The following is a 14,915-nucleotide window of genomic DNA, read 5'->3' on the forward strand; positions in this document are numbered from 1 at the left end:
CTAGATTGTTTTACATTTATAGAGCATCTGAATTCACACTAGCCACATTTCAAGTGTTCAATAGCTACTTGTAACTAATGGATACTACATGGGGCAGGGAATCTTGCATATATTCTTACCTTTCCCACTATTTACCCATAGTTCACAGATAGCTAGAAAAGAATAGTGGTCTAAACTGAGTTAGGCCACCTAGTGTGACTATTGTTTTCTTTTGTATACTTAAGATTTTTCCACATTTATATAATAATGCTAAATCTTACTTTTTAAAGTATGCCTATTTATGAACTCTAGTCACAGAAGGAATATTAAGGGAATGTTGTACCTCTATTTCAATTCAGCAATTCTGTCATAATGTCACATATGTTGAGCTCTAACATGTCTCAAAGTTTGATAATATTAAAGAAATTAGGAGTTTCTATTCTAAAAAGATGATAAATTACCACTTTTTTGTTTACTTGAAGCAATTTTATAAATAAGTGGACTTCTCTTGCTTAATATTGAGCACACTGTTGCTTATTGTTTGTGGTTTGCTCCAGATTGACATAACTATGGAATAGTCACTTTTGTTCTCAGGACAACAAATCTCTGGTTAGTGGCTTAGAAATGATATCATTAGGTTAAAATATATCCCTCCTTTTTCAGTACAGTTATTCTGGAATTAATTTTGCTCAGGGTAAACAGGAAATGAAATAGGGTGATTGAATGAGTGACCAGATGTTACTAAGCCAAACCTGACAATAGATTATAGGATATTGAAAACCCATTTTTATGTAGTATTTTTCTCCTGAAAAATCTAGAATTATCACAAATATAATAATAAATATCATAAAAATTATCGCAAATAAAGGAAACAAAAAACTTATTTCATTTGCTACTTTAAAGGAGCAAAGCAACTTCAGTTTCATAATATTTATAAAATATTTTGTCTACAGAAAACAAAATCGAATTGTTTAAGTACTTTATTATTGAAAACCTTTGTATTGGTATATGTATGGTACCTAGGATGAATGTAAAGAATACACATTATATATAGTTCATTAACTATCTTATTCTAATTTTGGTGCTTTTCCTCCCAAGGATCTCTCTACAAGTAGCCAAGAATTATGAGGAATTTCTGTTACTGCTTTGAAAAGACAGCATTAACACTTGCAAATTTGTGATGTACTTGATATAACAGCAAAGTTTTTCAATTTCTCTAAAACACATTAAGACAGTTCTCAGCTCACAAAAGATGGGAATCTTAGAATTGAGAAGAACAGATTGTCAAATGAAACATGATGGTAGGTGGTAGAATTTGTTTAAATATAGATATCTACTCTTCAATAATTGTTGCTGAAAATGCACCATCTGCTTTAAAAAAATAATCATTTTGGTGTATCTTGTTAATACATTCATGAGAAGGAATGAGTTTAATTTATTTGTGAAAATGCCACTTTCCTAGCCATTAATTAAATATATTTGACCAGAATGTTAGGGCAGTATTATAATATTTCCCATGAACTCTATGGTATATCTTTCAGCCAGGTGGTCCCGTAAGATCTGATTTGGACTGACTACCTCAGTTCGCACAGAATTCTTTGGTGCAGAGTTAAATGATTGCCTTTAAAATGGAGATAAATTATATGGAGTGCAATTTTGGCCAAAGATGTCTTAATGTTTGGAATATCCTGGAGGAAGTCAACTTTATTAAATATTCATTATCAGAATTTAACAAATATCTACTAGTCTGTGTGAACTCAGTAGTTTTTACCAGAACAAATAAAATGGTTTCTAGTTTATGAGCACATAATCAAGAAAAATGTGGTAGGTGATATTAAATAATTGCCTTATATTCTAAAAATAATGTATTATTCAAATGTATTATTTAATAGGGATTTTTGAAATAATCTTCCACTAATAATTTGATACCTGACTTCCAACACCTATGCATTTTGCTTTTTTAATTTCCTATCACCATTTTGTAATTATAACAATATTTTATATAATGTGTAATATATTAATTTTTCACAATGTGTGAAACAAAATGTTTGAAGCAGATAATATTAGATAATATGCTAAATATTTTTGCCTGTTTCTTCAAAGCTCAACTGAATAATTTCTCTTCTTGAAACATTTTCATTCCTTTTCAATTAAATATGATTGATTCTCTATGCATATTTAAGAAGTTATTAACTTTATCTTGAATTTATTTGGCATAGATTTTTAATTCTACTTTTGCTACTCTATTGTCTTTAGAAGATAATCATCCTTAAATACAGTGACTAACTTTTATTCTTTTATATAATTTTTCTCAAAACTAATGTGTTATATGTATTAGACTCTCAATCAATATTGGTTTAATTAAATTGAGTACTACAAACATATATACTTTGAGATTAATTAGCTGTCATACATTAAGGAACAAATTTAATACACAATTCATTTTTCAAAGAGAAACCAGCCAGATGGATTATTTTTCCATTTAAGTAGTTGACACTATTATATTTATTCCATGTGGCGTGTGCTCTTTCTGTCACATCTCTCACTTTAATGAGTTGATAATGTCACCAAATGGTTTTTGGCTATATCATAACAGGTATGTGTAGGAAGTAACTAGAATTCCTTTATGAATACCTACAGATGCCAAATGAGGCATTAGGGGGAAAGAAGGGAACATCTGAGTTAATGAGAAAAGTAAAAACACTCCCTGGCAAAGATGTGGAGGAATGTACCCAGGATAATGCAATGTTCTCCATCATGAACACAGTTGTTTAGTTTTAGTATAAACACACACACATATACACACACACACACACACACACACACGTACATACATGCATACAAAATTACTTACATGAAATTTAATCTTGCCTTAATGATATTGTCACTTTTGAAGTTTCTAAGTTGTTCTAGTATATTATGTCCAGTATATTATATATTATATCTAGTATATTATATCCACCCTGAAGAGTTGTTTTTGCTATTGCACATTGAAGAATTTTAAAAATGTAGTCATATTATTTAAGCTATCAATATCAAAACTATAATTAACCTCCAGACATTAACTCAAAGACTGGTCTCTGCCTAATAAAAAGTAACAAGCTCAGAGGTACTAGCTCTCTGCTTTCAGTTTTTCACTTAGTTATTTGTATACCTCAGCAAGACATTAATCTGTATGTCAATTTCCACATCCATAAGGTCAGATTCATATGTCGTGTTTTAATACATTTTCACTTAAAGTATGTTGGTATGTTGGTGTGCAATTGTGGGTTTTTGAGAGGATATCTTTGTTTCTTACTAGCTCTGCTACCTTGTAAAAGTTATGCATAAGAATCATCATTTTCAAAATGAGTACAATAAAAGGCATGTATTATGAGGACTAAATAAAACATGGATATAATATGTTTATGACACATCAAATCTCTCACATCAATGAGGGTGTTTCAAGATAGTGAATATTTCTGTTGTTTAGTTTTAGTTTAAACTGTTCTATTTACAATAGAGAATTATTTAACCTCTTCTGGTTCAACTTTCTTAATCATGCTCCAAAATTGGACATAAGATGAAAATATGTAGTATATTTTATTATGTATTCTTCATGGTATAGAGAGGTAAGTTCGAAAAGTAAGGAGTATGAAAACCACAAACGTTAACTAGCTCTGTCCTCTCTGACAACAAAAACAAAATAACTGGCTTCATTCATTGAAAAATAAGCAATGTAATACATAATCATGTTCATGATATTCATTCCTCACTGCTCTTGAAGAATTAGAATTATGGAAATTACTTAATTGTGGTTGTAATTGGTGATGTTTCTTACATGTTGAAATCATTGTTATTAGCAGAATAATGTCAAAAATACCTAGCTTTGATAAATTCAATTGGTCACTTAATTTATACGTTACCAGAGTGTAAACAAACAAGACATGCATAATTCTTGGATAATGTCAAAAAGACAAATGTTATCCACAAAAAGAAAAAAATATTTTCACTATAGTTTACCCGAACAAAGCCATCTGAAATACTGTTTTGAGCAATTTATCATGATAATTTCTTATACTCACAAATTGATTAGAACACATTATTCTTTTATTTATTTAATATTTTCAGTGCTGGGAATCAAACTCGGGGCCTTGTACATGCTAGGCAGGTACTGTAGCACTGAGCTACATCCTCAGCATTAGCTCATACTATTCTTATTATCATCTCTAGAACATAAATGACACAAATTTTAAAACTTATCTTAATAAATTTGTTGATACATTATAGTATGTACAATATTGTCTTGAGTAAATATGCCAGATACTTAAGAAATCATTTATGAAAATACTACTGGTTGCTAGATGCTTTTCAATTATATTAAAAGTAAAAAACTTGAAATTACTATTTTATTAAGTGTTAGTAGAATTCTGTTGGAAAATAACATGGCTTGGGAGTAAACTAAAGGATGTTTTAATGTCAACTATTTCATTCTAAAGTGTGTAACTTTAAGTTATTTAAAATTTCTAAGCCTTAGTTCCCTCATTTAAAAGATAAGGTATAGGGTATTCAAAGGGTTCAAATACGCTTTGTGAAATTAGCATTTCCTATAAATGTTGCCACCCGCAGCAACAATCCCGCGGGAAGGAATTGGAGGTGGACTGGGAATGAACTCTTTATCTGGACTACCTTTTTGCTTACTTGCTTGTTCACTAGTTTATAGAGGAAGAGAGGCTTTGCCTAGAGAAAGAGAGACTTTGCTTAAGAGAGACTTTGCTTAATTTTAGAGGAAGAGAGACTGCTTACTTTTAGAGGTGCTACACTTTCAGAGAGGCTATGTTTATCAGAGGTCTACTTCTTAGAGTTCAGCTGCTTCTTCTCAGAGGTGCGTCCTGCATCCTGCGTCCTAAAGGTACATGCTAGAGGTGTGTGCTAGAAGTGCGTTCTTAGTCCCACATTCTGCGATCTGCAATCTGCGACCTAGAGGTGTGGCTTTAGTCTTCCGTCCTGTGATCTCCTCCCAGGTGAAGAGAATGTCTTATATACACTGAGGCAGCCAATCAGTTCAGGATTAAGTAGCATGGTTGGAGCATGCGCCAAGGTACCAATCAAGAAAAAATGAGGAACATCTGTTGACCACTAGCACAAAGGAGACATTAACTAATTAGGCAAAAGGTCATAAGAGATCTCTCCTTATTAACACTAATTATGCACCACCTCTTGGCTCAACGCCAGCCACCATCTTAGGGCTACTTAAACATGTCTCTGCATATAAACATAATATCATGATTCTATAATCAATATACCCTGTTAAAGATGCTTTATTTTGTATTCATATAAATATTTTCTTTTTAAACTCTTATAAAATATGTATACTTATTTTTATCAGTACTGAAATAAATTTTAAAATTCTTTTTAGTTATATACAATTCCAGGATATATCTGCTATTATCACAAAGTTATGGAACTCAACCCACTCCAGTTCAAATCCTAGCATTTACTGCCCACTCCCCACCCCTACCATTATAGTACTTCGTCCTTGTTGATACACCAAAAAATATTTTTCTTTCAGAATATTAATTTTATTAATTTAATATGATTATAACTGTAGAGAAATAATTTTTTAAAAAATGTACATTCTGATAGCCCTAAGAATAATTTCAACATATAACTCTGTTTCTTTGAGTTTGCATCTGTCCCATATTTCCCTTTATATAATGATATTACCTTAAAATTGGAGGAAAAAGGGTGAGTATTCATGAAATGAAAACAGTCCTTTTTTACTTTCCATTTCATTAAAGTTTAACCAATATTTTTAAGCTTTCTCTTCTCAATTATTCATAGTTTCAACATTTTCATTTCTCCTTCTGGTCCTTTGGATTGGACATGCTTATTTTCCTCATGGGTACAAATATTGTCATCTCACATATTTTACTCATTTTATCCAGGGATGGAGACATGAAAATCTGGGTGACAACTTCTGAATTCGGGAAAATATATATTCTGCTTTGATAGTGGAAGGGGAGAAGAACATCTAATTTTTAGGAATGGGAGACTTTCAAGTGGTCTGGAAGAATATAGGCTGCTTTTAAACTCTAGCAATAAGGGGAAATGTGTTTGAGTTTAAAGGGTATGGATGGACCACATGCCAAAAGTTCATTTTACGTTCCAGTGGTTCTTACCATATTAGAGGTCAAAGACATCTTTCAACATTCAATAATTTATAAACATCTTTTCTGAAAAATTCATATTTAAAATCGTATAGGATATGCATGGAATACCCATAATTCATATTATGAGCATATGCTCTAAATCATAAGGGTTCCATTATTCCTTGTTCACTACAGTTTTTATAAAAGAATGTTCCTCCTCTAAGATTAATCAGTATGTATCTGGAAAAAATTAAATAAAAATCATTTCCTAAATTTTAGAAAGGAAGGAACAAGTTTAAAGGGGGGAAAAGGAAAAGTGAACACTATAATAGTTTTGTTTTTATATAAAACACATTGTTGCTTGTCTTTCATTAAGATCATAATGATTTATGTACTGAGTACTCAAGATTGGCCATTGTTGCTTTTGAATTAAACTGTCTGATGTCAAGGACCATGATTACAAGCAACTCTGCTAAGGCTGAGGATGTTTAAGTATTTCTACCACTTTCTCCATATGTGTTCCTGACCTTAAATAATCCTACAAACACAGATTACTCCATTTCTCAGGTCTGTTTTTCAATTTCTTGCTTACTGGTGGCATTTTTTCCTCAGGTTATAGACATGCTCAATTCTTTTTGATTTTCAAAATAATACCAGTAATAAATACAGTTTCTACAACTCTCCTGTCTATAATGCCCTAAGTCTCTGAACTCTTTCCACAAATATTATGACTAGAAAAATATAATGCTTGTGTTAAAGCTGCTTCTCTACAATTTACAGCATATGGAGAAATAAACCCAGAATATGGTTATATTTACCCTGTGCTTATAAATAATTGATGATTTTTTACTATCTTTACATGTTTAGAAAGCCATCTCTTTGTCTGTTTCAACATTCATCAGCATTATAGCCATCTTGCCCAGACAAAACTTACAGAATTTAGAAAGTTGTTCTATGTTCTTCAGTTTAACAATGCTCTCCTGTTGGTCACTTTTTTAAATGCAATGTTGCCCTGGCAGAAGCGCTCTTCCTTTTTGCATCCCCATTTTCTTATGAAATTACCTGTTCTCACACAGAGGTTGTTAGACTTCTTTGATACGTTGGTGAGAATAATGGTTTCAATGCAGAAAGTAAAATATATAAGATTAGAAAGAAAGGTAGTTATATTGAAATTATTTATATTAAAATATAAAAATATGATATTATGGGTCCTTCACTAATTTACTAAATAACAAGATGTAGAGGCCAATTTATTAACAATTATAATTTATGTAGGAATAAGCATAATGTGATAAAAAATACACATAACCTCTAATCTTAATATATCATGGGTACTGCTGAAACTACCATGGTATATTTCTACAGTTATAATTGAAAAAAATGCAAAATTTAGAGGTTGATTATAATTTTTCTACAACCAAGTTAACAGACTCATTAAATCCTATCCCAAATATCTGTCAATGTAAGGTAAAATTCTGTGACTGTCTTTGGGTCTTCACTGCCCATTTTTGGATTCAATATGCAATCCTGGAATAATCACCCATTTTTAGGTAGCAGTAATGATCACATTGTAATTACCTAGAATTTTGATCCTCCTAGAAGTTAGATAAAAGAGGTTGTTTATGTCTCTTTCATGAATTTCTTTCAGACTTCTAACACTTATGACACGGAGTACACAAATGATTAAATGAACAAATACGTAGACAAACTCATATGAATATAGTTATCTCATTGTAGACAAAGGCACCATATAAACATACATTGGAGAAAAGATAGCCTCTTTGACAAATAGTGCTGGGAAAACTGGAAATCCATATGTAGCAAAATGAAATCAGACCCCTATCTCTCACCCTGCACAAAAACCAAAGTAGATCAAAGACCTAGGTATTAGGCCAGAAACCTTGCACCTCCTAGAAGAAAATGTAGACTCAATTATGTCTCATGTTGGTTTAGGAATCAACTTCCTCAAAAAGACTCCTAAAGTGTAAGAAGTAAACTTTTAAAAAATCAATAAATGGGATAGTATGAAACTAAAAAGCTTCTTCACAGAAAAGGAAACAAGCAAGACTGTGAAGAGAGAGCCTACAGAATGGGAGAAAATCTTTACCACCATACCTTGGGAAAGGTGTTAAAGGTGTTAATTTTCAGAACATGGAAAGAACTCAGAAGGCCTAACACCAAAAAATAAATTAAAAAAAAAAAAAAACCAATAAATGTGCAAAGTAGCAGAATAGACAATTCTCAAAAGGAGAAATATGGTCAACAAATCATGGAAAAATGTTCAACATCTCTAGCAATTAGAGAAATGCAAATTAAAACTATACTTAGATTTCATCTCACTCCAGTCAGAATGGTCATTTTCACAAATACAAGTAACAAGTTTTAGGCAAGGATATGGGGAAAAAATGTACATTCATATTGCTGGTGGGACTGCAAGTTGGTGCAACCACTCTGGAAAGTGGTATGGAGATTCTTCAAAAAGCTGGGAGTGGACCCAATTAATTCCCACTCCTCGGTTTATATCCAGAGGAGTAAAATCAGCATACTACTGTGACACTATCCCATCGATGTTCATCACAGCCCAATTCACAATAGCTAAGCTATGGAACCAACCTAGGTGCCCTTCCATGGATTAATGGATAAAGAAAATGTGGCACACATACACAATGGAATGTTATTCAGTCTTAAAGAAGAATGAAATGATGGCATTTGTCAGTAAATGAATGGGTCCGGAGACTACCATGTTAAGTGAAATAAGTCAATCCCCATAAACCAAAGGTGGAATGTTTTCTCTGATACATGGATGCTGAGACACAACAAGGGTGGAGAAGTGGAAGAATAGATGTGCACTGGATTATGGAAAGGGGAATGAAAGGAAGGGAGGAGGGATAGGAACAGGAAAGAGAAGTAGAATGAATCTGACATAACTTTCCTATGTACATGTATGAATACACCACAGTGAAACTAACTACATGTACATCCACAAGATTGAGATCCTAATTAGAATAAGACATATTCCATGTTTGTATAATTATGTCAAAACAGACTCTACTGTCATGTATAATCAAAAAGAACAACAACAACAACAACAACAAAAAAAAAAACAGAAATTTGTGGCTCACTCACATTTGATTCCTACTCTCAGAAAAAGAAAGGAAGAAAATAGTAGAAAAGTGATTCTCTGGTAATTGTCTTTTTTTTTTTTTTTTCTGGAGCCACATCTTTTGGCAATTACTGATCACAGGACTGATCAACAGTCTCTCAGAGGTGTTTTCTATTAACCTGTGTACTGTTGCTTTGTGGTGCACAGAAATATAAGGTGATTGCTACTCAAGCTGAGATCACAGACTGGTCTGAAAGCATGCAGGTGGACTCTGTGCCTCTTCAGCACTTCCCTAGTGAACACTGGTCTGTTGCTCCCACTGCTTTGGTTATCGAATGGGTAGCAATAACCACTGATTGGTTTTAAGCTATTCTCCAGACACTTACATGAAATGGAAATAAGGTTGCTGGAAAATAAACACCATTTTCTAAAAATAAACAAATGAAGCAGATATATACTGTAATTATATATAATATAGATTATGGATAATCAATATATTATTGTGTTGACTACCATATCATTCCTGAAATTCACTTGGAATATTAATATCCCTAAAATTTTTCATTGTATTTGCCATTTTATTTTTATTGGAGTTTGTCATTGACTTTTCTGTTTTTCATCATTTTGGCTCCTTATATTTGGCACCTGTGTGTTCTTGCTACCCAGTTTTTTTTTCTTTTCCTTTTTTTTTTTTCTGCAGTGCTGGGGATTGAATCCAAGGCCTTGTGCTTGCAAGGCAAGCAATCTACCAACTGAGCCATATCCCCAGTCCTGCTAGTCAGTACTCTAATAAGGTAATTTAAAAAATCTCAAATTACTTGATTAATTGGGATGGTTTGCGGTTCTAGTTCACTGTAGATACATACACATAAAAACACACACAAGGAATCTGTGACTTTATCCTATCATTATTTTTTTTCATTTAAGTAATTCTATTATTTATTCAGTTTTACTTAAAATCATATTTTTCCTTGAGTATATCCTTAGCCATGTCTCATATATTTTAAGTTTTATTTTTATTTTCATTTTCTAGACACATTACAATTTTACTTTTGATAATTTTCAGTCCCCCAATTAAAAAATAGATAACTTTAATTTTAAAATATAGATCATTGATATTATTCATATGTTTTCATCATTAGTCTCTAGGCTATTATAATATGGTATCATGAGCCTAAAGTTATTTAAGGCTTGTATTGTAGTTTTTGTTTCAGTGAATTTCTTCTGCATTTCCTGTATTTGATGTTTTGAGAATTCTAGTTGAAAATTTTTATATATTAAGATTTATAGAATATATTTATGGTGGATTGCATACTGTATCACTACAAAGAAGCACCTCATTTAAATTCTGCATTTAACTCAATCTTTCATGACTTTAATATTACAACTCTATTTTATTTTCTTAACATGCCTTATATATCCTTTATAAATATCTTACTTTCATTCATCCAGTATAACGTTACTTTAGATACCATTTTATATAACACACTGTTGGCCTATGAGTTTTGATATTATCAAAAATTGTTTTTACCTAATAGGTCAATTTTTGAATTTACATTGATTTATATATTTAGAAGATTTAATCTTACTCTTCTTAGTCTTTATTATCATAGCTATTTATAGAATTTCCAATATTTCCTTTATATTTTTTTCTAGAAGCCTTATGTGATTCTGTTTTTCTATAATTTAGACTTTTGACAATTAATTTCTATCCTATTGATTTATTTTGTAACTTAAATAATGAGTTTGATTACTGAAAGTCATTCCCAATGGTGATAGTAGGGAATCAGACAAATTCGCAACATTCCTGAAGAAAAACCAAAGTAAGCTAATTTAAAATAATTGCAATTGTAGTTTAAGAGACTATCAGTGATGACTTTTTTTCTTTTTTTAAAATTTTCATACAGGGAATTGCAAAATTGCTGAGGCTGGCCTCAAACTTTTGATTCTCCTACCTCAGCTCCAGAGTCTCTAGGATTACAAATGTTTGGTGTTGTGCCTGGCCTATTTAATTTTTAAAGAGTTTTAGCATCATACATTTTCTTTTTTTTTTTTTTTATTGTAAACAAATGGTATACATGATGTTTTTCTGGTTGTACATGAAGTAAAGGCATACCATTTGTGTAATCATACATTTACATAGGGTAATGGTGTTTGATTCATTCTGTTATTTTTTCCTTCCCCCTGCCCCTCCCACCCCTCTTTTCCCTCCATACAGTCGCTCCTTCCTCCATTCTTGCCCCCCTCTCACCTCCCATTATGTGTCATCATCCACTTATCAGAGAGATCATTCATTCTTTGGTTTTTTGAGATTGGCTTATCTCACTTAGCATGACATTCTCCAATTTCATCCATTTGTCTGCAAATGACATAATTTTATTATTCTTTATGACTGAGTAATATTGCATTGTATATATACACCACATTTTCTTTATCCATTCATCAATTAAAGGACATCTAGGTTGGTTCCACAATCTGGCTATTGTGAATTGAGCAGCTATGAACATTGATGTGGCTGCATCTCTGAAGTATGCCGATTTTAAGTCCTTTGGGTATAGGCCAAGGAGTGGGGTAGGTGGGTCAAATGGTGGTTCCATTCCAAGATTTCTGAAGAATCTCCATACTGCTTTCCAGAGTGGATGCACTAATTTGCAACCCCACCAGCAATGTATGAGTGAACCTTTTTCCCCACATCCTCACCAACACCTATTGTTGCTTGTATTCTTGATAATCAGCATTCTAATTGGGGTGAGATGGAATCTTAGGGTACTTTTGATTTGCATTTCTTTTATTACTAGAGATGTTGAACATTTTTTCATATATCTGTTGATTGCTTGTAGATCTTCAGTGAAGTATCTGTTCATTTCCTTAGCACATTTATTGATTGGATTATTTGTATTCCTGGTGTAGAGTTTTTGAGTTCTTCATAGATTCTGGAAATTAGTGCTCTATCTGAAGTATGAGTGGCAAAGACATTCTCCCACTCTGTAGGCTCTCTCTTCACATTACTGATAGTTTCCTTTCCTGAGAGAGAGCTTTTTAGTTTGAATCTATCCCAGTGGTTGATTCTTTCTTTTATTTCTTGTGCTATGGGAGTCCTGTTAAGGAAGTCTGATTCTAAGACGACACGTTGAAGATTTGGACCTACATTTTCTTCTATAAGATGCAGGGTCTCTGGTCTGATTCCGAGGTCCTTGGTACATTTTGGGTTGTGTTTTGTGCAGGGTGAGAGATAGGGGTTTAGTTTCATTCTGCTGCATATGGATTTCCAGTTTTCCCAGCACCATTTGTTGAAGAGGCTATCTGTTCTCCATTGCATGTTTTTGCCACCTTTGTCTAGTATGAGACAATTGTATTTATTTGGGTTTGTGTCCATGTCCTCTATTCTGTACCATTGATCTACCTGTCTATTTTGATACCAATACCATGCCGTTTTTGTTACTATTGCTTTGTAGTATAGTTGAAGATCTGGTATTGCGATACCCGCTGCTTCGCTCTTTCTGCTAAGGATTGCTTTAGCTATTCTGGGTTTCTTATTCTTCCAGATGAATTTCATAATTGCTTGCTCTATTTCTGTAAGGTACGTCATTGGGATTTTAATTGGAATTGCATTGAATCTGTATAGCACTTTTGGTAGTATGGCCATTTTGACAATATTAATTCTGCCTATCCAAGAACATGGGAGATCTTTCCATCTTCTAAGGTTTTCTTTAATTTCTTTCTTTAGTGTTCTGTAGTGCTCATTGGAGAGGTCTTTCACCTCTTTTGTGAGATTGATTCCCAAGTATTTTATTTTTTTCCATGCTACTGTGAATGGGGTAGTTTTTCTAACTTCTCTTTCTGAAGATTCATCACTTATGTATAAAAATGCATTAGATTTATGTGCATTGATCTTATAACCTACTACTCTACTGAATTCACTTATGAGTTCTAAAAGCTTTCTTGTAGAATTTTCTGGATCCTCTAAATATATAATCATGTCATCAGCAAATAGGGATAGTTTGAGTTCTTCTTTTCCTATTTGTATCCCTTTAATTTCTTTTGTCTAATTACTCTGGCTAGAGTTTCAAGGACAATGTTGAATTGAAGTGGTGAAAGAGGGCATCCCTGCCTTGTTCCAGTTTTTAGGGGGAATGCTTTCAGTTTTTCACCATTTAGAATGATATTGGCCATGGGCTTAGCGTAGCTGGCCTTTACAATGTTAAGGAATGTTCCCACTATCCCTATTTTTTCTAGGGTTTGGAGCATGAAGGGATGCTGTATGTTATCAAATGCTTTTTCTGCATCTATCAAAATAATCATGTGATTCTTGACTTTAAATCTGTTGATATGGTGAATTACATTTATTGATTTCCTGAAGTTGAACCAACCTTGCATTCCAGGGGTAAAACCCACTTGACCATGGTGCACTATCTTTTTAATATATTTTTGTATGTGATTTGCTAAAACTTTTTTGAGAATTTTTGTGTTGATGCTCATTAAGGATATTGGTCTCAAATTTTCTTTCCTGGATGTGTCTCTGTCTGATTTAGGTATCAGGGTGATATTGGCTTCATAAAGTGAGTTTGGGAGGGTTCCCTCCTCTTTTATTCCATAAAATACTTTGAAGGGTATTGGAATGAGCTCTTCTTTAAAGGTTTTGTAGAACTCGGCTGAGAACCCATCTGGTCCCGGACCAGGCTTTTGATGACTTCTTCTATTTTATTATTTGAAATTCATCTATTTAAGTTGTGTATGTTCTCCTGGTTCAATTTAGTTAATTCATATGTCTCTAGAGACCTGTTGATGTCTTCGAGATTTTCTGTTTTGTTGGAGTATAGATTTCCAAAATAGCTTCTAATTATGTTTTGTATATCAATTGTGTCGCTTGTGATATTTCCTTGTTCATTCTGTATTTTAGTAATTTGAGTTTTCTCTCTCCTTCTCTTTGTTAGTGTGGCTAAGGGTTTATCAATTTTCTTTATTTTTTCAAAGAACCAAATATATATTTTGTCAACTTTTTCTATTCTTTCTTTTGTTTCAATTTCATTGATTTCAGCTCTGATTTTAACTATTTCCTGTCTTTTACTACTTTTGGTGTTGCTCTGTTCTTCTCTTTCTAGAGCTTTGAGCTGTAGTGTTAGGTCATTTATTCATTGACTTTTTCTTCTTTTATTGAATGCGCTCCATGAAATAAATTTTCCTCTAAGTACTGCTTTCATAGTGTCCCAAAGATTTTGATATGATGGTCTTTGTTCTTGTTTACTTCTAAGAATTTTTTTAATTTCCCTCCTGATGTCTTTTGTTATCCATTCATCATAGAACAGCATATTATTTAATCTCCAGGTGTTGGAGTAGTTTTCAGTTTTTACTCTGTCATTTATTTCTAATTTCAATCCATTATGATCTGACAGAATACAAGGTAGTATCTCTATCTTCTTGTACTTGCTAACATTAGCTTTGTGGCATAAAATATGGTCTATTTTAGAGAAGGATCCATGTGCTGCTGAGAAGAAAGTTTATTCTCTCTTTGTTGGATGGTATACTTTATATATGTTGGTTAAGTCTAAATTATTGATTGTGTTATTCAGATCTTTGGTTTCTTTGTTCAATTTTTGTTTGGAGGATCTGTCCATTGGTGATAGAGGTGTGTTAAAATCGCCTAGTATTATTGTATTGTGGTCTATTTGATTTCTGGAATTGAGAAGGATTTGTTTGATGTA

The sequence above is a fragment of the Sciurus vulgaris genome (genome assembly GCF_902686455.1).
Source record: "Sciurus vulgaris genome assembly, chromosome: X".
Taxonomy (NCBI): Eukaryota; Metazoa; Chordata; class Mammalia; order Rodentia; family Sciuridae; genus Sciurus; species Sciurus vulgaris.